General features: G+C 38.6%; 1 protein-coding gene across 4 annotated transcripts in view; it reads left to right on the top strand.

Moving 5' to 3' along the window:
• Window positions 1-27,915, top strand: part of SLC25A21 (solute carrier family 25 member 21) — a 257,590-nt gene that overhangs the window by 201,173 nt on the left and 28,502 nt on the right. The gene's annotated exons all lie outside the window — the stretch shown is intronic.

Raw genomic sequence — 27,915 nt, 5'->3', positions numbered from 1 at the left:
TTTATAACAAATAAAATATTCCACTTATGTCTTAAAGTAAAAATATAAATTCAAATAGTTTTTTGTATAAAATACTTTATAATATCTAAAAATGCCTCAGGTATTTTAAGAGCTCATTTTTTACACCACTTTTATTTGGAAATATCATCTATCTCCGATATGAATTACCATTTAGTATATAGGTGACATTTATTCTTTTGATTGCCACTGTGATTTAGAATAATCCATTTTGTGGATAAAAGTAAAGTACTAACTAAATAGCTCCTGAGCCTTTCTTTTAATATATTCTCACCTAATATGCCTCTAGCTTTGAAAACACAAAATAACGTACTTGCATAATAATCAGATTTTCATGCTTATTGGGTCACAACATATTAAAGAATTTCATCTCAATTTTTTCATCTTTTCTTAACAAATGGGTAATTTAATCAAAATATCAAACTTAATTTAGGTTTTAAGAAGTATGTAAAAGGCAAACCAAAATTTTCAGTTACATTTTAAAAAATTCTGTGCAAATCAAATACATTGTCACAATTTTGAGAAAAATAAAATGTCTCCATCGGTATTTCAACATCTTATGTTAATAATTGCAAATAATTAACAATTTTTCAAAGCTGTAACTTTACAACAAGAAAAATAACAGTATGTTTTTGTACAAATAGCAATTTTCATAGGCTTTCTCCAAAATTTTATAATAGTAATTTTATCTAGTGTTACATAAAGAAAAAGGGGAAAAGGCAATTTAATGTAGTCCTGAGAACAATTATAGTGATGTAAAATGTGAAAAATTGACTAGTGAGAAGTTTAATATAGGGAGAGTTAGCTGTCATTGCAAAATGCTAGGAATCAGTGGCAAGAAACTGTTCCTCAGCATCCTGTTTGGGAAAATGCAGTTTTAGAAGTAGGTCTTTCTAAGTCACTGTGAGGGAATGCTTGGAATTTTGTCTTTCTACCAAAAGGATTGGTTTTCCCTTGATTGTCATCAGTTTGCTAGGTTGTCCTGCTATTTAAGCTATTAAAGACTGGTGTGCTGCTTGGTCTCAGGTGATCCATAAAAAGGAATGAAGCCTTGGGAAGGTAAACCATCACCAGACTGGCTCGGTGTATCAGCCTTCCATGACGGAAGCTCTTTGTTGAGAATTGTTGGCAATTGCAGCAGTTTCCAACCGAAGATAAGAGCCGGCGTTCTCGGATAATGCCCTCGATCACACACCTGATGACAGACTCCTGCATGCAAGTTTTTTCAGGTGCTATGTTTGCTCAGTAATCCTTCAGTGCCAATCTTTTCTAAATGGTGAGCAGGTCCCGTCAGTAATGGACATCAGCCATTAAGCTTGTAATATTTGTCATATATCAGGTTACGGCTTTGTTACTGCAGTGTGATGAATGGATGCTGTTATGCTTAGAGAAAATAAAGAAGTGCTATAAATTTAACAGCCAGTACTAAATGAGTTGCTACTTTAAGGGCCTGATTCACATCCTTCTGAAGTCAATGGAAAGTATTCTGTTGGCTAAAGCCTTTATATCAGGTCTTCAATTTTCTTTCTTTTAAGGAACAGAACCCAGGGCTGTCATTAAAATACAGTTCCCCGTTTCTCACTATATGCAAGTTTACACCTAAATAGTAATTTTATTATAACTCTTTATGTCTTAATATTTATGTTCTGCGCAAATGTTTTGATTAATCATGGAGGCATACAGAGAGTTAATCACAGAACCTGACAGGTCACTCATGAAATAATCGCAAATGAGATTGGTGTGTTCAAAAATTCAGGTAGCATTTCTTGTAGCTGTTTTTTTTTTTCATGATCCCAGTAATTCCTATACCAGATTTTGAAGTCTGTGCTCTAATTTTTTGCTTTCTTTACTTGCTGACCATTATTCTGGAAGTTACTCTGAATGAAGGCAAAGTTAAAATGTTATTGAGCACATTAGAATCTGTCCATGGCCAAAGCCTGAGTTGTGTTTCACACTGTTTGCAAACTTTTGGGGAAGTTCAGATACTGCCCAAAGAATTTAGAATTCATTAGAATCCTGAGTTTCCTTTTTATATTCCAGGATATAAGGAAACCTAGTATATATGAAAAATAAAGCACTGTTTTAAGGTATAGCCATACAAGCGTTAGCCTTTGTTTGTTACTAGCCTTGTATACACAGCAGTTTAAGCTGACTAGGGTCTGCTAAAATGTTCATTCTAGCCACATCCATAAAAATTCTGTACAACTGTTTACTTACTAGCTAGTAAATATGCTATAGCAACTCTAATTTCAAATTACATAATAGATATCCTGATTCTGGGAGATAGACTGTGATTTTACCATAATACAGATGGTAATCTGTGCTGCTTAAATGTATATGCTTCTTTTTAAATGATAATTAATCCCCTCAAGTTCAACCTATAATTGTTATACAACCCTCATTTTCATACTCAAGCTAGTGGTAGTATTATATAAAGACTTATTCCTTCCCACTGTTTTAAAATATTAGTGTTCTTTGTGCTACCAGTGAAATGACCTAAATCAGATATAAAATTGAAAATAAGTACACATGTTGCAAAAAATTAAGAAAAGAAAGGTCAGTCAGGAGAAATACACAGAAACTTGTATAATTTGGTGTGTTATTGCTGAGAGACCTCCTACATGAAATGCATTCTTAGCAGATATTGGACATAGAAAGAGTCGGGGGAACTGTGGTAGTTAGAGAAGCAAAAAGAGAAAGAAAGAGTTCCATGCCAGAAGATGACACAAAGACAGAAGAAGAAGAATAAAAAATTTTCCAGAAGTAGGTGTGAAAGGGTACAACGTACAACAGTGCAAAAACTGGAATGTATTCTTTTTGGTTTATGTAAGCAGTAGTATTTGGTTTTCAGTAGAGGAAAAGAGCAAATTTGCATGGAAACTAATAAAGGTGTGCAGATCCTGGTTCTTATTGCTTAGATTATATTAGTGCTTTTAAACTCTATTTTTCAAAAAAAGAAATCTGGGATCTTAGACCAGTATAAGCTGCTGCTGCTTATCTAATCCTTAGGACCTTCCTTGATTCCTTCTGTGCCAGGTAAGTAATTTCATTCAAAACGAAGCTCATGTTGCCTTCCAGAGCATAGCACATAAATTTGCTTCTGTCCTGCTGTGTGATCATTATAGTCTACAGTGCCGTAGGCTCTATATAAACAGTACACTCTTTCCACATTCATTAGCGACCTGCAAAATTACAGATTATTTACCAAGTTCTTCTACACTACCTTTCTAAGTGTTTTCTGGCATATTACCTAAACCTGTGTTTAAGACAACATATTAAATTACACACTTTTTAATTTTACAATTGCCCTAGGTTTTAAGATATCTAGCATGGAAAGCAGAATTTATATATAACTTTGGCATATAAGTAATAGGCATGTTTTGTGCCAACAGGTGTCTAACAGGCATTTCTACAAGTCTACATGGGAATTGTATAAAATTTAAATTCAGATAAAATTGTGGAGACAGTACTTGAAATATATGGGCTAGTCATCATCTGTTATACTATTTTCTTAATAATTTTTTTTTTAAATTGCAATTCTTTTCATTTGTGAAGAGTCTTGTTCTTAATCTTAGATAGAGTTTTCATTGTCATAGAAAATGTTGCAGATAGCAATGGTGAAATGTGGGGAGGCCTGATAGCATTCCAGCTAGCCTTGGATGTCTACATTTCCTACCTTAACTGATGCATGACCAAAGCTTCTGCTTCTGTGATTCATCTGAGACCACTTTATAAACACCTGTGAATAGAAATTCTCTCACAGGAAGAAGTTAATTTTAAAGCACTTATATATGTGTAACTATAACAGAAATATCTAAATGACACTGCTTGCCCATCACTGAAAAACAGCTGAACTAAGAATTCTGTTAGCCCTCAGGGATTGCTACTGACTTCATATGTGTACTTGACAGTCATTTCATCAGAAAAGAAACTAAATTAAGCACCTATTTGTGTTTAGCAGAACTTTGAGATAATCCTTAAATGTGTAGGACAAAATCTGCTTTGTCCTTAGAGCCAACTACAAAGCTTGCTTAGCAACCTACTAAAGATCATCCTACACAGAGGACACTTAAACAATAAAGCTGGCCAGACTGGTGCAGGCAGAAATATGTGGTCAGAGCACCACTGTGCATGCCCTCATATCTCTAGAAAGTACTACCAGGATAGACCATGCAACAAAGGGCAACATGTTGCAGTCTAGAGTGTGGACAAGGCCCCAGGATTTGGAAAGTGCAAGAAGAACAGCTACTTTAAAGCTACAGTATTAATTGCTTATGAATAAAACTACTTATAAAATCAGTCCTGCGCAGATACATTTTACTTAAACCAGAAAATCTGTACCAATAGTTAGTGTCATGAAAACTGATACATCATTCCATGAACAAACTATAAACTACTATTTTTCCAAAGTGTTTATTCTTCTTTTAATTTAGAAAATCAGAATTAACCCCAGTTAAACTACTCTTTCTGGACAATACCAGAAAGCTTGGTTTTGATACTGATGAGACAAATAAAAAAAGGCACGTTCAGAAAAAGATATTATCACCTAACTCTAAAACTTATTGTAAGACAGCTCACACAGTTGCCAGGTGGAGACACATGGTAGGCTCAATCTGTTTCTAGGCATTTCAAGACCATACCTAAAACACACCCATATGATTGGGCTCCTCATAAAATACAATTGTGTCTGCTACCTTGTATTTGAGAAGTAACAGGCTCTGAAAGATATTTTCCTTTATACAATGGATTAAAGGGCTTGCCCAGAAACTGGAGATTCCTACTCCTTCTGTACGCGCAGGAATCCAGACCCTTAGTTCCCACTTGCTGGAGCATGGTCTAACCATCATTTTATAGCCTCTTTTGGTAGTCATATAGGAGGGAGAGTAGAGATGGGAATACTCATTTTACATTTCCTTTGCAACTGTGTACTTCAAAATGTATCAGTCCAGAGAGCATGGCATGTGACTCAGTGACAGTGCATCTGGATGGAGTCATGGCTTCTAATTATTTTCCCTAAACTCTTTATGACAATGAGTTTATTAAAAAAAATCCCTTGCAGATGTGGAAAAGGGCAATTGAACCTGACTTTCTGGTTAAGAGAGGTAACCAATTATTCCTGCCATTTCCCCTGCAAAATAATAGGTGTTTATCTTCTTGACTGTCTGTTTTTTAGGGGTGACTGTAAACCATGAATCATAAATGAAGGAAAGTGCTCCCCACTAGGCACTTACACAGCAATAAGAGGTGGGGTATTAAATCTTCTGTAGATCCAGTCAAGTGGCTGCTATGCAGAGTGAATGGGAGTCTTGCAGTACCCCATGCTTGGAAGCATATTCTTTGCAGTACTATCTCTGCTCATGAAACCCAGTTCTCCTCTGCTTGTGTGAAATAGCTGTCTGTTAGCTTGAGCCTGTGGAGTTTCATCAACCTGTTTCTCACCCAGCATAGCAATACATCAGGTGCCTGGGGTCACAACACCTTCAGCAGTTACAGCACCCTGAACTAGACATTCTCTCTCGTCTCTCTCTAACATCACCTCCCCTGGGAGGTTGGTCACTTATCAAAGTTCAAGCATTTAATAAGCATGTCTACCCAAAGCTGTATAGAGCAGGTATTGTGATCAGAAAGCAAGCAGGATGTCTTGCCACAGGCCTTCTGCTTTGAGAGGCTACAGCATGTTATGATATATTCTCCCATTAAAAGTTTCAACTTTGGACTCGGGTTCCCTGTAGCTGAATAATGAAGCACATGAAGTCTGTAGCACAGCACAGTGCATCAAGTCTGTAAGTGCTGAAAGGGGTGTCCCAGAGTAGTGGGATTTGAGAGGGGAGAGTCCTGAAAACCGACATTGTGGGACTGCAGGAACTGACAGTGGGGACTGCAGCACTGGGGGGAGCGTTTACAGCCCCTGAAGAGGAATTTCTTGGTGTTGCTGGGAAAGAAAACATGCTGTAAAAGCAGATCTGCACTGCAGGGATAGCACTGACTGCAGAAGTAGAGAGGTGCCTCTTGCCAAGTTTTTATAGACATTGCTGAGGCAGGGCAGCAATGTCTGCTTATTTTGCTAGCACATGAATGCAGCCTGGCATGGTTTTAGAAGGATACTTATGGGGCTTTAGTTCTCCCATTAGCACCCCTTGGGGCCATGCTGGCTCTTTTGCAGCACGTTCCACTGCTGCACAACTTGACCTGATTTCATCAGGGCTGCATCTGCTGCTGCACCGTTGCTGAGATACATAATACATGTCTACAAAACTATTAACCTAATATTTTATTGTTCTGAAGTAGAGAAACAGTCAGTACCTCAGACTTCACTGAAGTTAGGCTCAGAAGCATCTGTTTTGGAGTCTTGTAGGCACCGAGTATTAAATTGGAATAAAAGAAAGTTATTCTAGTTAATTTCTGTTTCCTGTTTTTTTCATGTTTGACCTGACTTATGGAGAACAATTAAATTTAAAACAGACATTTATGATGGATCCAATCTAGTTGTAACTACTTTTTTTGGAACAGTTTGATCTTTCTTTTACCGTAACTTGCTTATATTTATATTTGTGTTTCATTATTGGAAAAAGGACTTCAGACATGCCTGATAAGAGTGTGGTCATTAGTGTCTTGAGTACTCACTGGAAACGCATCCAATTAATGGGAAAAAAGAGTATAAGAAATGTTGAACATTTCTTTAATTGATTATTTATGCATTTTTCACTGGAAGCTAACCACAATCTTTTTTCAAAAATATTTTGTTCTGAGTTTTATTTATTTAGCTGTAGAATTTCCCTAGGCATCTAGATTTTGAACCAGATATTTAACTTAGACCATGTATTGCCAGAGATTACTACATCAGTTACTGAGGGGTAACTGAAATCTTAAATCAAGACTATTGAAAAAAAAAAAGAGAGGCCCAGAGAGAGCCTGCTTACTCCTGTTGATTCCTGTAGAAAGGGGAGTTTTACACAAAAGGCACATACTCAGAGCTGGTAACAAATGAGGGCTGAGTATTCATCAGCTTCCTGGCTCACAGTAGGAGTATTTGATCTAGAAGCCAATACAATATTTATAAAAATTTTGTTCCATTACTAACTACACTAAAACACTAAAACACTATTTTTATGCATATTTTAATATATAAATATATATTTAATATATAAAAATATATTTCTTTTTAAAATGCAGTTAATATTGTTCTTCATGATCTTGTACTGTAATGTCATTACATTCCCACAGTGACAATCCTCCCACTGGGGGGAATGTATATTTTACTGTAAAGAGATCAACTATTATTGCTTACGGAATTATGAACTGCACATTCTTCTGATTAGTCATTCTTAAAACAGGGTGCTCTGAACAGACACCAAAAAGATATCCAATAGATACAGCTTCTCATTTACAGTCCAAACATTCCTTCTGAAATCCCAGAAAAGAAAGATTCTTTTAAATATTCCCAGTAGTCTAGGAGTAAATCACTGTAAATCTCACAGACTTCAACAACTGGAATAGAAAGAGTCCTGAGGTCACACCTGAAACAGAGTTTTAGGGAATAACATATTGCATTACTAAATGAGTCACTAGGCCAGCTGTGTTTATATATATTGTGCAATTAAAAGTTGGTGATCTTTCTCCTGATAACAATGGGGTATGCTGTACTCTGAATTCACGAGTCACATGGAGAAAAATCCACTGTTTGGCCATTATTCAAAAATGACAATGACAAGTACATGAGCAAGTGGTGATTTGTCTTGCTCAGTCTCTGGAAGACTCTTTTTTTTTTTTTTTTTGAGTTCTGTTATTTACAAAGTAATAGAAATGTTGGGCAATAATCAAGCATAGAGAGCTGACGGTATTAATATAGCATCGACAGACTGGAAACCAGATGGTCTGTCAGATAATGAAGTATTATCTGGCAAGAGATTGTTCCTGAAAGCCAACATCCTCACCTATTTAGCACTCTGGAATGTCGACATATCAGTTACCACATTCATGAGGTGGTATGTGTTGTACTTTAGAAGCCATCCATAGAAGAGGCTTTTTAATTCAAAATTACTGCCTGATGAGAGGGTAAAAGTGCCATTATTATAGCACAGCTGGATGAGTATAATATACAGCGAGATGTAAACCATACATCAAAAATCAAGTTAAAGAGGAAAACATAATAGGCTACATCCTGATTTCTGTCTAACCAAAGCCATGGTTTCATGGATGCTTTAAACCAGCACTGCCACTAGAAGAAGCAATGGTGTATGCTGCGTGCCCAGAGCTGTATGTTCCTGCTGTTGTGCCACGCTCTCCTTTGTGCCAGCACATACACTTCTGCACCTGGTCAGGAGTCATGGATGTTGGAAAAATGGTTGAGTTAATATTATCCTGGCCATTAAAAAATAAATGTGTTAGTAATCCAGAAGGGTTTCCAATGTCTGGCTCATCATGTAGGCACACAGACCTTTTGCCAGTGGACAGGAAGGGATAGCGTGGAGGCAGGACAGAGTGACTGGGAAAGGAAGATGAGGGAGGTGGGATTATTTCCTCTTTGTCAGCAGTCTAGTTTATGCCAAATGTGGGTGAAACCATAATTCAAGAATAGTCAGAGCTTTTGGAGACAAATGTGGTAAATCCCAGTTGCTGCAGCTGCCACCTGGGAAGACAGAGAAGAGAACACAAAAGGCAAAGGCAGCTGGAAGGCTTGGTGGGGCAGTGCCCAGGGTTTGGAGATACTCCCTGGATACCAAAATGTCTCAATGTGGCTGAGATTATAGCGTAAAGTAGAATGCAAAATGAAGAAAAGCAACATGAAGTAGATGGAGTGGTTTATTAAAAAGATGACAGAACTGATAAGGCTATTATCAGTAAGACTGTAGTTTACAACTTTGGCTTTAATTCAACAAGCCATTTTCACTGACTTCATGATTACTCTATTGAAAACCAGCTGGCCACATATTAGCTCTTTAACTCCCGTCCATTCTAAATAGTTAATATTTTCATAAGGCGTTTTCTGTAATCGTGACTAGGAAGTCCTTTGTTCACGTGAAGGAGGAAAAGTGGTACATGTTGCTATTGGATGGAAAGAAAATAGTTACGATATAATCTGTCAAGATACTTAATAAATAACTGATAACTACTGTTTAAGAGTAGAAACATTTTTCCATCATTGTTGTCATTATTCATTTACAACACCTAGAAAATAATTTACCTAGATAACATAAATCTAAGAGCTTCCCTTCCATGCTTTCAGTGCTATAACATTCAATACAGATTATATAAATAATTTCTTGAAAAAGTCTGTCCCACTCAGCAAACTGATATACAGAATGGAGCTTCAAATGGACTAAAGTGGATTTGTGGTATTACCGGGCCCAGTTATCTTGGCAGGGTGAATTTTCTGTCTGCCAGGCAGATGACAGAATTCAGAATTTCCCTGATGTGAAACTAATACTCTCACACACTTTAAATATGTATGCTGAAATATTATAAGTTAAAGTCTCTTTTTTCTCAGGCTTGGTTTGGGAATGCTTCAAAGCCATTGTTATCTCTAGAATCAAATGTATAATTCATCACAACACTTAATATTTTTGAAACAAATAGGGAACAATAATTAAAAGTGGGAAGAGTTTCAGTTAAATAAAAAAAAAAGCCACATACAGAAATTAGAAATTAAAATAAATGTTTAAAATCAGTATTGTGTTTTATTCCCAGTGAACATTTAATGAAGTTGGTAAATGTTTCAGTAGACACAAAAACTGGTGGGGCAGTAAATGAGGGCAGCTTATTGTTTTAGAATCACAGCCAATTTCATGGTTACTGTACAACTAAAGGCATTTTCATGTGACCAAATACAAAGTAATTCAAGGTGGAATCAAAATTCAGATTATACTTGCTATATGAACAATGCAGATAACATTGTTTTAGGAAGTAGTAACACCAAAATAATTAGTTGTTAAAGATAATTACCACAAAACTGTCTTGGAAGGAAAATAAGCCTTGTGTCATAAAATTCAAGGGACTGAGTTTTTCTGGTTATGAAAGAGAATATTGAAAAATTACTTGATTGCTATGTATAGACATATTTTTCACTTACAGAAAAAGTTTTCTGGCACCTGTGATTTCAAGGGTTTTCAGCCTTGCTCACCACAACCAGTACCTGGAATCTGATGTTAAGCAAATGCAGCCTTCAAACAGCTTTCTCTGAATGCAGAAAAACACTGGAACAATCATCTGGAGGGCTTTTGCTGGAGGGCCATTACTTAAGTCTTTCCAAATATTATTTAATGTAGTTTCTAGATGAAAACTTGTATCAGTAAAGTCATGTATCCTAAAGGGTCCCTTCTGAGTTTGTAGTCTAGTCTCATAACTCATCCCCTGTCTTGTATTAAGCTTTGAGAACAGGAAATCTTGCACTGCCCTAAACCTACCATAACACTTGGAGGTTTGCATTATAGTAATGACTGTACTTACATCATGCTTCAGAGCTTTAGCAAGTCACTGTCAGGGATCAAGAGGGATTATTTTTTCTTAATGCACGATTGACTAGATGCATGATAGAGAGGGGGTTTTTCCTTCCTTTTAAGCATGATTGGATACAGATGAAGATGTGATAGCATGGATTAGTCCTTCAAGGTGAAAAGGAAATCCGTTGGGGGGGGGTGGTGGTGGTTTATTTTTGGAGGCTCAGAGTCTTGCCTATTTACAGTTTGGGGGTAAGGAAGGAATTTCTGCCTCAGTCTGGTAAGGAATATCATAAATTTCCTGTTCTAAGCATCGTCTCTGGCTCTTCCTGGCTGTTCTCTGCATTCCACCTAGCTTGCTGCTCAAATTCCCTGCCTTCAAGACCAATGTTGTCTTTAATCTTTATGAGAACATATACAGCAAAATGAAAGGTCTTTTTATCCCTATCGAGCATCCCTTCATTCAGCCTGAACAGGATTTAAAACCATAAATGCTCTGGTCACACATCCATCATGGGTTTAACATTTTAGCTTCTTTTGCTCTCAACCTGTCATCTCCACATACATTTCTTTTTCAGAAGATTTCCATTCCAGAAATACTTTTAGTGTTCCCAGCATTTCCTTTTTTGAATTCCTTTCTCCACTCTTCAGTGATCTGGTGTACAGTGCAGTTTTACTGATAATTGTATTAGCACGAATGAGTGTGGAAGACTATGGTATGAAGATGCTGTGAGCACCTGGGGAAGTCTTTGTTAGGAAGGTGTAGGCTTTTCTTAAACCAGGTACATCACTGAAAAATGCTTGTCCTATAACAAACAGTTACTAAATACAGCTATTTGTGCACTTACTAAATGTGTTTTAAATCTCTCTGCCCTATTTTCTGCAGAGATCCTCCCTCCTATGGTAGGCATCCTTATGCTCTCCTCTCCAAACTGCACTACCCATATATACAGGTTGTCTTGCTTATTAATGTTCATCCTTGCTATACCTCCAAATGATCTTCTTGGCATACTGCATTTTATTCTGTAAAATTACTTCCAAAACCTCTTTGAAAGTAATTTTACAGGCTGAAAAAACACTGTAGGCGAACTCATAACCCCAGCACAAGCCTCCTACAGTATCTTTACTATAATTCTTAAGAATTTAGCATTTAATTCGGATTAGGATTTAGGCTGAGATATAGATGAGGTTTTACTCTGTCCAATGGTTCACTTTGCCAATCCAAGCACATACAATGAGAGCTGCTTGTGACTCAGCAAATAACAGAACAAATATAGTTTACTCCTCTGATGGCTTAATCAGTGATGTGTTACACTACTAGAAAGAAACCTGGTGCTAGGATTTTCTTTTTTTCTTCTTTTTTTTTTTTTTTTTTTTTGTTTTGTTTTGCAAAGCAAAGCAAATCAAGTCCAGGCAGTTGTAATATATTGATTTAATCCTAACCAGTTGGCACAAATACTTCAGGATCTAGGGAGTAAGAGACTATTTCTTCCACACCATTCGTTCTCACATGCCTTTCTTTGTAACAAGTAATAGTTTTATTCTATCATTTTAGAACAAATAAATGAAACTCAGATTATACTATAATGTCATTAAAAGAATTTTAACACAAAAGTTGTTGGTGCATAAAATGGTGTATATGTGATAGTGCTCCACTTTTTTAATCTTTATTTTTACCTTAGAAGATAAGAATTAATGATTACTGTGCATGGTGCTTTGGTGCAAGACTCTGTTGCTGAATTTCTCTTCTTATTCTCTTCAACTCTTGTAGCCTAGGCTTTGTTTGCACTTCTCAAAATTTTCAGTGACAGTAGGCCAGTTTCACATCGCATCAGTCCACCCACTTCCAAGAAAACGTTTCCAAAGGCTGTGTGTACTTCTGAAAACATGAAGACTGAGGCACCAGTGTTTTCTTTAATAACTGATGAAAATAAAACGTTAGTGATTAGAATCTGTGTGGTTTTACTCGATTTGGGCATATCCCACAGAAGAGTAAAGAAAAAATATTGCCAAAAAATCATCTATTACCAGCGGATAATTTCCTGGACACTGAAATGCAAAAGATCCAGCAACTCACGATTCTCTATGTGTGGAACTGTGCTACAGATGTTTCCACTGCTGCAGAATTCACTAAAAACTGCCAGGGAATTTGGCCCAGATGTGCTATAGAATTACAATGACCCTGGTAATAGTGAAACTTTAAGCAGCAAACACCAGATGTCCAGTAAAATGGTTAAAAATGAGATCCAAACCACTTTTTTTACCACATCATCACAAACAAGTATGGAGTGAATAAGCTGAAAATCTCAAGTAATACTTCATTATTCATCATCTCTAAGATGATTCTGTGTGCTTGACTTGTTGTGATGTAGTGCCATTCAATTATAATATCTCATAGAAAGGCCATGTTCCCAGAGGCTTAAATAATTTTGAAAAATGAATTAATTAGACAGATATGTACATTAAACTTAATACAGGGTTGTATTTTTCTCCTTACCTCCTTTCTTTATTCATTTTGCTTGAAAAGTTGTTCTGGCTGAGTGTGTACTGTGCTGCTGCCTTATGATAGCTTGCCCACAGACAGGATAAATGAACTGCCGTTCGTGCCAGCTAATGTAGTTCTGCTTTAGCTCAAATGGTAGCAGGCTCGAGCTGCGGTACTAGGGCTCTGTGCACTGCTGCATTCTGCGTCTGTCTGCGTGGTAAATGTACTTCTCATACAAAGTACAAGTGTTCATTACATTATGAGGCACTGCTTTATACTTTGTGGTTTCCGAGGGGTCCATGTGTAGGGCAGACCCCAGAGACGATGGAAAGCTTTACATTTCTCTTTCCACTCTCTATTAATTATTTATGATTTTTATATCCTCAAGTGTAAGTTTTATACATTCATTATCAGAATGTACACTTAGCCATTTTTTAAGTGTCTCTAAATGAAAAAATAATTTCTGTTACAAATCCTGCATCAAGATGTACAATGGTATTCATGGAAGCCTCGTTGGTTTTGTTAGTGGTATAGTTCTGTGTAGGGCAATAAACATTCATAAAGTATTCATAAGTTAGATTCACTGTTTTTGCTTAAAGCTTGAATGTAGCAGTGGTCAGCTCTGTTCTGTCTCTAGAAAACTAACAGTACCAAGCTTTTTTACTTGGAACTGGGATTATAGGCTTCATAGATTAAAAACTGAAGAAAAATAGGAAGAGAAATCACAGTATAAAAAGGTCTTGAATGTTTAGAGAAAAAAACTAAGGAACATGTAGTCTTTGAAAGAAAAAAGGGTACTTATGTTCTCCAAACTCTCTTAAAACTTCTTTGCAAAAGATGTGGTATAAATTCTATTAAAATAAAGAGGACTACTTTGACTTCAGTAAGAGTTGAATCAGTGAAGAAGTTTCCATAGCTCTGTCACTTTTACACAATAAAGTGTAAACATTTATTTACTAAAAAGTATGTTCTTCCCTGAAAGAAAAACTCATCATAAACCAAACAGTGCATCATGGCAGAAAGAAAGTAAAGGTAAACTACTGCTTTCAGAAATACTACTGCTCAAAAATTTATGATTTCTCTCATTTTTTAGTTATGCAGCTGTTTAGATAATTTTCAGCTGGCCTCAGGTGATATCCTTGTCTCCTTCTCCAAAAGGAGAACACAAGGCTGTTGACAACACTGCTGAGTTTCCCTTTTTTTTACTGTATTGCCAGTTTTATATAGTTTCAGTACAAAATCATAACTTTTGTAGTTCTTTCTTGAACTGCAGACACACATTTTATTAAAAGCTCACTGACATTTGTGGGCTTTTCCACATTTTCAACTTACAGCAAAACAGAACCCATAGAAGAACCTACTATGTTGTGTATCAATGCTGATAGTGTTGGATGCCTTTTCTCAGAGCATTGTCTGCAGATGCCCAGCATTCTGAACAACTTTGCCACCTGTTTCTTCAAGACCAGCTACAATTACAGCAGAAACCATTGCACTTGGAGCTCTCTGCCCACCCTTGCCTTGCAAATCTGCTTGTAGCATAGACTTTCTTGACATCCACAGCAGTTTCCTAGGCACAAGTTTGCAAGGAAACTGCAGTTTTGACTGCTTGTTACCCCAGTTAAAACAATATTAAATGTGTTCTTATGTCCTTGCTGGTTGTACTGTACATAGAGAAGGTTTTCACATCTCTAAATCAGCTCTGTAGAATACCAGGTAATTGTTTAGCCATGCCTAGTGAAATGTTGTTTATATTGACTTTATAGTGCTCTCTGATGATGGTGAACAAGGAAGTAGTGTGGTTGCAATTTGCAGTTACATGTACAGAGTGTGAGATTATGGCAAATCATACTGCTGCAGAGGTGCAATGATAATCTCTGGCTAATCTGACTGAGTTCTAAATCCAGGTCAGACCTGGTTACCAAGGAAGCCTCATGTCATGTTTGTGAGCTACACAAGAAAAAAGATTTCTCTTTTGCAAATTCAGAGAAAATTAGAGATCTAGAAGAAAAGCAAATTTGACCCAAATGGACTTTATTTTTGACATATTGATGGTTATAAAGGTATTATTATTTTGAGTCATGAAATGCAGAAAGGTTTGACACAAAAAAATCATGCTGTCTGCTGTAAATAACTTGTGTTGCATTTACTTGAATTGCTACATGAAACACTTAGTTCATCTGTAAAGTACAATACTCAGCATGCTTTTAAAAGTAACTTGGGAGAGAGGGTTCATTTGTTTTGTTTATTCAATGCCAAAGTGGCAAAATTTCTTTTCTGCAGAAGAATTCAAGTTGAGAAGAGTGCTGAATCAGAAGAGTATATTGAGAAAAAGAAAACATTTCAAAAGAGATGTTCAGGTTAAACCTGCTGAGGCAGGTTTGCTGCTCAAAAAACACGTTGCAAGTTTTTTTAAAAAAGATAAATAATCCAGTAGAAACTAACACATCACTGAGACACAAACTCCATTACTTTTTTTAAAAAAAATCTGTCAGGTTTCTTTACAGATGTCTATGCAGATGAGACTGTTGGCAGGTGGGACATTGCTACATAAAGCAAGAGTAGATCACTGAATAATAAGTAGCAGTAATAACAATTAGGGCAGCAACTTCTACATGATTCTTCCCTTCACACATTTGTCTTGCCTGTTGATCTGGTCCCAAAAGGTTTTTGCATATCTCTGCATCACAATCTTGTAGCAGGTTTTTCATCAGTAACTATACTAAAGTATACCACTGGTGTAAATAAAGTCTTGCAGTCTGTTTCTAATCATTTAACAGTCAACACTGGTTGGAATCCTTTAGTAAATCTTTCATAAGTCTTCTTCATTTCTCATTCATTTAAACCTATCTTGACTGTCCTTTTTCTCTTTGAGGAATTCAGAGTGAAGATTAATCACCTCTCCAGACAAAGAAATGACATGATATCATAGTGCTTTATCTTATAAATTGTGTGAGAAGGATGAGAATAATGTTGGCATAGTATGGGAGTTTCATAGTATTGAAGGTGAAATCTGTTGGAAGCATTGTTGTATGTTGTCTGAAAAGGGAGCTTTCACATTTAAAATACACTTTGATTTAAAAAAATTAAAATAACTTTGTAGTAAATGTCAACTCTAGTTGTTCTTAGATTGGAGTAACATTGAGGAAAATGTATTAGCCCATATGGTATTTTTAGGGCATTTGTTTGTGGTGCATGAAGAATGGGGGGTATCTTTTTGGGCATCACTCCAGCATCCATGACAGTCAGTGTATAATACAGATTTTTATCTGCCAGAGTTTTCTTAAGCAGTGTAACCTGGGCTGGGGTGAGCTGGCAGGAAGAAAGGGCTAGAGTTTAGTTTCACACCCATACCCTCTCTGTATCACACTGGCACTGCATGATGGCACTCTGGAAGTGGAGGAAAGGATCTGTGACACTGTCTCTGTACCTAGGGACAGTACCTGTAACTGTAAGAAATTTCTGCTTTTTGAGGAATAGTTTTCTCACTCCCAAGTACATAAAACTCTTTATAATAAATTTCTTAGTGAAAAATTCTGTTAATGGTTTCCCTTATAGAATCACAGAATCATAGAATGGTTTGAGTTGGAAGGGACCCTAAAGATCATCTAGTTCCAACCCCCCTGCCATGGGCAGGGACACCTTCCACTAGACCAGGTTGATCAGAGCCCCATCCAACCTGGCCTTGAACACTTGCAGGGAGGGGGCAGCCACAGCTTCTCTGGGCTACCTGTTCCAGTGCCTCACCACCCTCACAGTGAAGAATTTCTTCCTTACTTCTAATCTAAATCTATCCTCTTCCAATATAAAGCCATTACCCTTTGTCCTATCACTATATGCCCTTGTAAAAAGTCCCTCTCCCGCTTTCCTGGAACACCCCTTTCAGTACTTGGAAGGCCACCATAAGGTCTCCTTGGAGCCTTCTCTTCTCCAGGCTGAACAACCCCAACTCTCTCAGCCTGTCCTCAAAGGAGAGGTGCTCCAGCCCCCTGATCATCTTCGTTGCCTCCTCTGGACCTGCTTGAGCAGGTCCCCATCTTTCTTACTCTGGGGACCCCAGAGCTGGACGCAGTACTGCAGGTGGGGTCTCAGGAGGGCAGAGTAGAGGGAGAGAATCACCTCCCTTGACCTGCTGGCCACACTTCTCTTGATGCAGCCCAGGATAGGGTTGGCTTTCTGGGCTGCGAGCGCACATTGCTGGCTCATATTCAGTTTTCCATCCACTAATACCTGCAAGTCCTTCTCTGCAGGGCTGCTCTCAATCCACTCATCACCCAGCCTCTATTTGTGCTTGGGATTGCCCTGACTCATGTGCAGGGCCTTGCACTTGGCCTTGTTGAACTTCATGAGGTTCACACAGGCCCACCACTCAATGTAATGATTAACTCTTAGTGAACAGAGACTTGAGACAAAATCCAGTTTCAGCTACACACAGAGGTATTTTTTCTGTCTTTCAGCAGGTAGTTGCTGTTCATGCAAGTTTCCTCACACATCTGTGTAATAATAGCTTTCACTCCCATGGTACATCTAGGTACCACAACTGTCTGCCAGATGGAAATTCAAGTGCCAGTATGTGTATGGATTTGTGGTGCCGTTCACCACCTAAATAGCGCTACAAATTCTGCACACTTTGTGCATATAAGACTGTTGGTCTCTGCTGGTGCAACTATCAACAGTATTGCTGTTACAAAATGCTGAATCTTTTCTGATTTCCTGCTAGAGGTACTGTAAAGGGAGTAAGAAAAATACCCCAAAGGTCAATATGGTAAAAGATGGAATCAAATTCATTATTAAGTGCATGTTTGTATATTTTTAATGATGCCCTGATCTTTCTAATGCTAAAAAGTGCTGTCTTGAGATTTTTTTGAGAAACGGGAAAAATATTTGTTAAAAACACTATAAAACCACTACTGGCCTAGTTCTCCTTTAGACCTCAGAAGATCAATGTGTTTATGAATCCAAATCATTGCAGACAAAATTTTGCACCTGCAGTTATGGTTGCCTGCAGTTCAGTTCAGTTTAAGTATCTACATCACTGATTGCATCTGTAAATTAAAAACATCTAAGTAACCTAAATTACAAGCACAAATAATTGCAGGTGCAGAACTCATGCAAACACAAAGTGATCTCTGAAAGTTGGTCTTCTAAATTTCATTGTAAGTTATTCACTGTATCATGAACCTAGAGCCCTCTTGGGAGAGTCACTAATCTATATAATGACACTGAAACCTCTTGAATCTCATATTTAGCTAGCAGATGGGAAAGAATACATGTAGTCATATAACTCCCTAGGGATTAGGCATGGGGATATTGAAGAGTATAACTTATTCCAATGAAGGCTAACATTAGCTTGCAATCAAAAATTTCCTTCCTGAGCCACATTTTTTCTGATGGAATTAAAACAACTTAATGTTATATTTTTATGAAGTCACAACCAATCTGAGTAGGACACACTCCCAGGGCAAGAACAGAAATTTTGCTCATCTCATGATTTTTCATATAATGAATCACAGCATCAGTTTAACACAGAGAAACTCTGTCAGTCTTTTCCAGAAAACACATCTAGTTATCCTCTCTATGATTTTTTTTTTTAGTGTCACAGATTTCTAAGCACATAGCTACAAAAATCTATTTTTTCTCTGATATCAGAACTAAAAATGAATCATTTTCTTGCATTCTTTAGCTTCAATAGACGTAGGTGTGGAGCTACTTTTAAAACAGTGACTGCTTCCTGTCATACCAGTTACAGCAGTACTGTTAGCAAAAGGGGAGAATAAAACCCTTAAATTCTCTTCTAGTGTTTGAACAACTAAAACTCCTACTGAACAAATGAAGCATTCTGCCAGTTCTGACAATCCAAAATGCAGTGAAGAATTTTTCTGTTTCAGAAGCTCTAGGCAAAGCTGTTTTGGCATGTCTGTAGCTTGTTCCTATTGCAAACAAAGGGGCAGCTAGAGGGAAAGTCTTTGGGGGAAGAAAATGCTGTCAGTTGTAAGAAATGAGACATGTAGACCCATTCTACAGCCCAGCTAGTGATTACATGCAGGCAATTTTGTAAGAGCCTAGACCAGCTGCCAGTGATAATAATGCTGCCATTTGCACTGATTTTAACAGGAATTACATCAAACAGACCAGCTTAAGCCTTCTCAGAAGCGTGGGCAAAACTTATATTTCGTTCTTTGGTGATGGGGGCCAGACTGCAAGTGTTAAGAAGGAACAGGCAAAGGTGTCAGGGAGCCCTGCCGAGTGAGCGTTGCTGCTCCTGCTGCTGGGTTGGCAGTGGTGGGAGCCAGCAGTGTGTGCTCCTCCTGGCAGGGTCCTGCCTCTCTGCCAGCCAGCAGCCACCATCCTCCCAGGTAGCCTCATTCCTTCCTCAGCAGCGGCAGCGGCGGCTAGCCCAGCTTCACAGGCCCCTGGCACTTGCAGACTAAAGTGGTGGAGGTGTGAGCATAGCTACATTTTTAAAAATCCAGTTTACTTTAATACACATGAATCTATTACTCAAGCAGTACATAGTAACAATGTACCACAGCTAATTAATTTGTAATCATCTTTGAAAAAAAAAGCCAGAACAAGATGTTATTTTTTTGCACACACAGAACTGCTGAGGCTATGTTGTGCATTACAATGCAAGGCTCCAATTTCAACTTCCTAGAAATTTTTTTGGGTGCTTGAGTATAGCGAAACACAGAAAGCATGTGAGAAATATGTAGTATAAGAGCGATCTAGACCCTCATTTGAATAGAGAGAAATTCTCACAAAAGATTCCTTTTTTTTTACTCTCACTTTTTGCTGCCATAGACACGGTAAAGGAAGGAGAAGGTTTCATCTTTCCCTTTCTTGAGGGATTTATATTTAGGTATGTCCTTTAACTCATATAAATTCAGAGTGCAGCCTAGAAAGCCAAAAATTAGCAAGGATTTTGACCAAGAGATTGAGAGGTGATTAAAACTCATGGAAGAAAGACTCGTTTCTCAGTAAGAATAACAAAGTCACATGGTTGATGGTTCATAATAACTTCATAATCTGACCCACATGCAGTAAATATGGTGATGACTGTCATTTTGAATAAGTGAGTTAGATTGATGCTGATTATTAATCCATTTCTTGGCCACTCTGATTGTTTCTGAGCCAGCTCCTCCACTGTTTAGTATTTTTCTGAAGAATCTTAATACCTTTCACTGTCAGTCCCTTCCTTTTTAACCAGTCACTTTTCATACCCTGTGTTTCTTATTTGAGGGATTTCTTTAATGAATTGGTCTGCTTCTAGTATTCTTATAGCTGGACACTTGGTCTTCTTTTAGCATCAGTGGTACTACAGACACATGGTAACACATAATACTGTATTACATTTACTTGCCGAGAAAAAAAAAAAAAAGTTTTTTCTTAATTCCCATGTGTTGCAATGAAAGCTAAATGAAAAAAATTAAATATACTATGCAAATAAGTACCTAGTATTTAGTGCTGGTGTCTAAAATGGCAGATATCTGTATAGTAGACACAGAATAGATAAAGAAATATATTTGCATAATAGAAATTCAGAAGCCAACTTGGCTAAGTGTGTCATTGATAGCTTTATATGAGGTTCCTGTAGGGACATGTGTTTAACATTTGCAGTAGGATAATACACATAACATACTTCACAAGAAATAAGCTTTTTGGAGAGCAATAGAGTGTCCAAGTCTGTTTTTCTGTGAATGTGTCCAACTTCTAATATCTTTTCAAGTATGCCCGGCTCTGTGCCTATTGCCCCTGAATAACATCCAGCCTTCCCTAGCTGGGCAAACGGTTGTAGGCGCTGTGATTGAGGGTGAACTACATGTGTGAACTCGCTAGTGGCTTACTGCTCTCAAAATAAATGGATAAATTGTAAGTCCCTTTTTCTCAGCGGTAGGTAGTAATTTGTGCCTGCCTTCACTAATCACTTGCTAGTTTTTCTGAAACTTCTGGGAATTTAAAATCTTTTAAATCTCCAGCTAGGTCAACATAAAGATTGCTTCACACTAATAGCTATATTAAAGTAATATTGCCCTGTTTTCAATTGGTTTACTTTCTGTTAGTAATAAATTCTCAACATGCTACATACCATGAGCTAAAAAGATACCGTTTTCCTGGTATAAATGAAACTCTAAGCAAATTTTATTACATTTAGACATATTTTCTTCCTCTTTTTAAAGAACACCCACCCTTTTACCAAGCATGTCTTCAAAATTCCTTCCCTTTGTTGAAATAAAACATTTTGTAAAATCAGAAAGTTGCGAATTCGTTTAATGTAACTGACGTCATGAAACCCAGGTCTTTTATTTATACTTGGAATAGTGCAGAGGTAATGAAAGCAGAATTGGACCTAAGAGGTTTTTTGTTTCAATTATAAAACAATGTGGGTAAGAGAGTTGGATTTGACAGCAATAGAAGAAAGGGAATATTGTGTTCATGCCTTCAATCAGCTTTATTAGATCCTTAAAGGGAAAATTATGTGAAAGAGGAAGAAAACAACAAACTAAGCAAGATCCCAATTTCAGTATAATTTGGAGAAAATAACTGATTTAGGTTGGTCATCTTGCCAGGGTGAATGACTCAAGGCTTCCAAACAAGAAATGGAAACCAGAAGGATAGCGAAAGCCTGAAAGAACAAATTGAGAAGATATGATTGACTGTAATGTTTCAAAATAACTGCTGCAAAGATGAGCTTGGTCTGTTGCCCAGAACACAATTGAATGGTGATGTTCATTTAGACCCTTAATGCTGAAAGAAAATAAGATGTAGCTGTGTTTCTGTTAGAGATTTACTTGTTCTTTCCAGTGTCTCTAGCTAGGGATATGATGTCACATCCTCTCTGTTCTATCACATGCTGCAGTGATTGCTGCTGCTGTTCCATAATTTTTCTGAACACCAGTTTTTCTGAAGGAAGGCCTGAATCCAGGTGATAATATCTTTCAAATGTGAAATATCATCACCATTCATTAGTTGACTTTGAAAAACTTTAGACACCGTGTGCAAGTAGGCTAACTCACTGTTACTGAGCAAGGGAAAGAGAAGTGTAAGATCGTTGTGTGTGTATGTACTTTCTGACTGACAAAGCCATTCGAGTTTCTGTTACTTAGCATGCTAGTTTTCTAAAATTAAGTAAATACCTCATTCTGCAAAGATTTCAAATAATTGTATCTGTAATGGGCAGAATTTATAAAGCATTAATTGGAAAAGTTGGGGGCAGCTTGTCCTCCAGCTCAGGCACAGAAGGAAGAGACTATGCTTTATGTAAAAAATTAGTCAGTTGACAATAGGCAGTGATGAGATGGGATTGTCTTCTACTTCCTCCTTTCCTTTATTCCTTTCATCTCACTGGCTGTGCTTACTAACCTTTTTTCTGTTTCTATTTCAAATGAGGCAGGAAAAAAAAAACCTAAACCACAGTTCATAATTAAATACGGAGCTAGTTCTTACCATGTTTACTGAATTACATATTGCATATATGGATGTATATCCTCAAAGTTTTCATGTGTTTTTAGATTTCTAAACTTAATGTGTTCCATAGGAATAGACCTTAACTCCTTCCTGTCTTTCATGATGAGATTTGGCTCCACAGAGGAAAGGAGGAGTAAAGCAGTGAAACCCAGTTACAGATCCCTTAAAATTTTAGGGATTCACAGAGCCATGAATATAGATGCTGAGCTCTGTGGATTCTCCTGGTGCACAGTAGATATTCCTCCAGCAGAAAATCTTCAGTGTTGACCTTACACCTGCAATAAGCAGATCAACTTGACATGACATGCACAGTGATACCTTTGCACAGGTATCTTTGCCACAGGATGGCCAACCTGGTAAAGAGGGCTTTAAACCAGGAACCACAAGGGGAGGGAGAGAGGTACCGCAGCTCTGAGGGACTAATGGATAGGCTGACAAGAAAAGTGCCTGAAGTGACCTGAACAAGGAACACAAAATGAAAAAAAACAGGGCTTAAGTGGCATCACCTCAAGCATTTGCATGTGAGCAAGGAAGTCTCTCCAAGCACCTGCACACTAAGGCATGCAGCATGGGAAGTCAACAGGAGGAATTAGAGATCTGTGTGCAACTGCAGGGCTGGGATCTTGCTGGGATTCCAGAGATGCGGTGGATGGCTCACGTGACTGGAGTGCTGCAGTGGAGGGATACAGACTCTTTAGGAAGGACAGGCCAGGAAGATGAGGAGGAAGAGTTGCCCTTTATGGGAGAAAGCAGCTGCTCTGCTTGAGGGTGAATGATGAGAGTTTATGGGTAAAGATTAAAGAGCAGATCAATACTGGTGACTTTGTAGTGGGTGTCTACTATGGGCTACCTGACCAGGAAGAACAAGTGGAGGAGGCCCTCTACAGACAGCTAGAAGCAGCCTTGCATTTGGAGACCCTGATCCTTATGGGGACTTCAACCACCTTGATACCTCCTGGAGGGTCAACATAGCAGGGCATAAGCAATGCAGGAGGTTACTGGAGAGCATTAATGATACTGCTTGACACAGTGAAAGAGGAGCCGATGAGGAGAGGTACTCTCTTGGACCTCATACTCACAAATAAGGAAGGCCTCATTGGGGATGTGAAGGTCAAAGGGAGCCTTGATTGTTGTGACCATAAGATGATGGAGCTCAGGATTCTGAGGAGAGGGAGCAGGACAAAAAGCAAGATCACAACCCTAGACTTCAGGAGAACAGACTGTGGCTTCTTCAGGGATCTGCTTGGAAAAGTCCCATGGTATGAGGCTCTGGAGGGAAGAGGAGTCCAGGAAACCTGCATAGTATTCAAGGATCACCTCCACTCAAGAGAAGTCCATCCCAACACACAGGAGGTCAGGCAAAAATACCAAGAGGCCTGTGTGGTTGAGTAAGGAGCTCCTGGAAATACTCAGACATGAAAAGAGAGTATACAGAAGGTGGAATCAGGGACAGGAATGTGGGAGGAGTATAGAGACAGTCTGAGCATGCAGAGACATGGTTAGGAAAGCCAAAGCCCACCTGGAGGTGAACTTGGTGAGGAATGTCAAGGGCAACAGTAAGGGCTTCTATAAGTAAGTATCTAAGTGGTGAAAGAAAGACTCGGGAAAATGTGAGACAGCTGCTGAGTGGGGCAAAGACCCTGGTGACACAGTACGTGGAAAAATCTGAAATACTGAATGCAACCTTCACCTCAGTTTTTAGTAGCAAGACCAACCTTCAGAAATCCAAAGCTCTGGAGAGAGGGGGAAGGTCTGGCATAAGACTTACCCCTCGTGGAAGAGGATCAGGTTAGAGAATACTTAAGCACTCTTGACATACATAAGTCCATAAGCCCTGATGGGATACACCCACAAGTGCTGAGGGAGCTAGCTGATGTCGTTACAAGGTCACTCTCAATTATCTTTAAATGATCGTGGCAACTGGGAGAGGTTCCTGGGGACCAGAGGAAAGCAAATGTCACTCCTATCTTCAAAAAGGGCAAGGAGGAGGATCCAGAGAACTACAGTCTGGTCAACCTCACCTTGATCCCTGGGAAGCTGATGAAGCAACTAATTCTGGAAACCATTTCCAGGCACATGAAGGGCAAGGCAATGACTGGGAGCAGTCATCATGGATTCATAAAGGGGAAGTCATGCTTCACCGACGTGATAACCCTCTGTGATAAAATGACTGGCTTGGTATATGAGAGGACAGCAGTGGACATTGCCTACCTAGACTTCAGTAGGGCTTTCAACACTGTCTCCCATAAGATCCTCATAGAGAAGCTATTGAAGAATGGACTGGATGAACAGACAGTGAGGTGGATTGGAAACTGGCTGAATGGCCAAGCCCATGGAGCAGTGATTAGTGGTATGAAGTCCAGCTGGAGGTCAGTAACTAGAGATGTACCCCAGTGGTCAATACTGGATCCAACTCTGTTCAACATCTTCAATAATGATCCAAATGATGAAGCAAAGTGTACCCTCAGCAAGTTCGTTGGTGATACAAAACTGGGAGGAGTGGCTGATAGACCAGAGTGTTGTACTGCCATTCAGATGGACTTTGTCACACTGGAGAAATGGTCTGACAGGAACCTCATGAAGTTCAACAAGGGGAAGTATGAAGTCCTGCATCTGGGGAGGAACAACCCCACGCACCAGTATTATACTGGGGCCAACCATCTGGAAAGCAGATTTGCAAAAAAGGACCTTGGGATCCTTGTGGACACCAAGTTGAACATGAGCCAGCAATATGCCCTACAACCAAAAGGGCTACTGGTATCTTGGGCTGCATCAGGAGGAGTGTGCCAGCAGGTTGAGGAAGGGAATCCTTCCCCTCTACTCAGCACTGGTGTGGCCACAACTAGAGTGTTGGGTCCAGTTCTGGGCTCCCCAGTACATGAGAGACATGGACATACTGCCAAGAGTCCAGCGAAGGGCCGTGAAGATGATTAAGGGACTGGAGCATCTTTCGTATGAGGAAAGGCTGAGAGAGCTGAGACTGTTCTGCCTGGAGGAGACAAGGCTCGGGGGGATCTCATCAATGTGCACAAATGCCTAAAGGAAGGGTGCAAAGAGAATGGAGCCCAGCTCTTTTCAGTGGTGCCCAGTGACAGGACCAGAGGCAATGGGCACAAACTGAAACACAAGGGGGTCCATCTGAACATCAAGAAACACTTTTTTACTGTAAGGGTGACTGAGCATTGGCACAGGTTGTCCAGAGAGGTTGTGGAGTCTCCCTCCTTGGAGATATTCAAAAGCTGTCTGGACGTGGTCCTGGGCAACTGGCTGTAGGTGGCTCTGCTTCAGCAGGTTTGGACCAGATGATCTCAAGGTCCCTTCCATCTTCAGCCCTTCAGATATTCAGAAGCAATGGATAACTGGTTTTCATATTTTCAGTTCCCATTTCTCTAGAATTTTCAAACAATCCACTGTCTGGTCTGCTGATCATCTGAATCACTGGTATTTCAACACCGAGCTGTGACAGAATGGTGGATTACTCTTTAGAAGTGATTACCTGCCTTGCAAGATTGCTGAGATGGCAGATCTGTAGCTCAAATTCCTGGTATATCCTTCCCCTCCACATTCTCTCCAAAAAGTTTTCCCTGAGATCCTCAGAGACCATGGGAATGTTACAAGGCTCATATATTCAATAACCACATACATTTGAGTATACAAGCAGGCAACCTGGAAAAGCAACCTGTACTGCCGTGTAAGTCTAGTTAACACTGCTGTGTGTTTTTAGAACTGAATTGTTGCTTTACACTGCATATTTCTCTGCTTATGCATCTTTTACTAATGAGAAAATCTGGACCAAGCTTGGGTCTCACTTTTTGGTAGTCAGAGCTACACTGGTGAGTAGAGCAGTGGAGCAATTTTCATTTCCCAATTCCAATCATGCCAGAGTACTAGAAATTCCAAACAGAATGCCTGTTTTAGATATGCCTACAGTGTTTTAGATTGAGCTGAAAGGAAGTGTTTATAGGGATCTGTGTTCCTGTAGCTGATCTTACTTGGATCTCAGTATTAGTTTGAACTCACATTAAACTGTATGAATCACTTGCTTAAAGTTATTCAACATTTCAATAGCTTGCTGAATCAGCAAGAATATACTCTGAATAGGTATGAACAGTTAAACACTAAGACTGGATCCAGTGTATCTATATTGTTATATCCATATTTATAGATATCTACAGTTATATCCATATCTATGTGGATAGATACAGATATATGTATGTATGTGTGTATACATATTTATGTTTGGAAAGTGAGACTTCAGGGAAATTGAAACATCTGATGACTCAACTAAATTTCTGAAATCTACCCAAGGACCTTCAGTGTTTTGTCATGAAACCTTCATTGTATAAAATGCTCAAAGTTTCCTTTTATCATGGACTTCATAACTTGCTTACTTCAGAGGAAAGATAAGTGATATTACCACTCTGGAGCATCTTACAAAGCCTAAATTATTTTATTTATATTGGAGCAACTTAAGAAGAGAACTCCAGAGAAGCGTTAGAAGAAGGGTGGAAAAAATCAGACTAGATATTAGGAAGCATTTCTTTACAGAACGGGTTGTTAGGCGTTGGAATGGGCTGCCCAGGGAGGTGGTGGAGTCCCCATCCCTGGAGGTGTTTAAGAGTAGGGTCAACATAGCGCTGAGGGAAATGGTGTAGTTGGGAACTGTCAGTGTTAGGTTAATGGTTGGACTAGATGATCTTCAAGGTCCTTTCCAACCTAGATGATTCTGTGATTCTGTGAATGGTTTAGAATTTGTGGTATTTTACATTCACATGGGGAATGTGAATGTAATTGTTTTCCTTTGACGTTCATAGGATAACTACAGGAGAATCTGTTGATGTGATGACTCTTCCACACCCTGCAAAGATATTCCAAGTAATAGGCTGTTTTAGAAAGATGATCACCACCTTTCAACATTTTAAAAAGACACAAATGCTTTGCTTGAAGTTATTTCTTCTGTAGACAGAATCCTCTTACAGTCCTGAAAGAAGTGTATAAACTCTGAAGATGGATAAGTTGTAAAATATATCCTTGTTGGCTGGCAAGGTAGCTTCATGCTGATTGCATTAGATGCCTTTCTGAACTCTCCCCGTGCACTATCTAGGTTAATGTGGAGACCTAGCAGACAAGAACTATGTCTACTTTTACTTCACCTGGGGATTTTGAGAACTACATGTCATTTAAAGCATTCCCAAGACCCAGTGTTATGCATCTACATTGGCCTTGTAAACTGAGCTCAGACTGCCTGCAAATGCCATGTGTGTTTGTAGCAGGCTATATATATATATATGAAATTTAGATGATGCAAAGCAAAACACTGCAACAAGTGGATCTTTGGCTTCAGGCCAGTTCCAGAAGTCAGCAACTATTGTAAACTCGGGTGTTTATGGAGCCAGGCAAGAGAGGGGCAAGGACCTGAATGAGTATAGTGGCAAGATATTGCCCAAATGTTTGTTCCAAGATGAAATACATACATTCTGTTATGGCTCTGTGAATAGCTAACTTGTGTTAAAA

The sequence above is a fragment of the Strix aluco genome, chromosome 4, assembly GCF_031877795.1.
Source record: "Strix aluco isolate bStrAlu1 chromosome 4, bStrAlu1.hap1, whole genome shotgun sequence".
Lineage (NCBI taxonomy): Eukaryota > Metazoa > Chordata > Aves > Strigiformes > Strigidae > Strix > Strix aluco.
The sequence above is the reverse complement of the archived record's forward strand: the minus strand, read 5'-3'. Positions and strand labels throughout refer to the sequence as shown.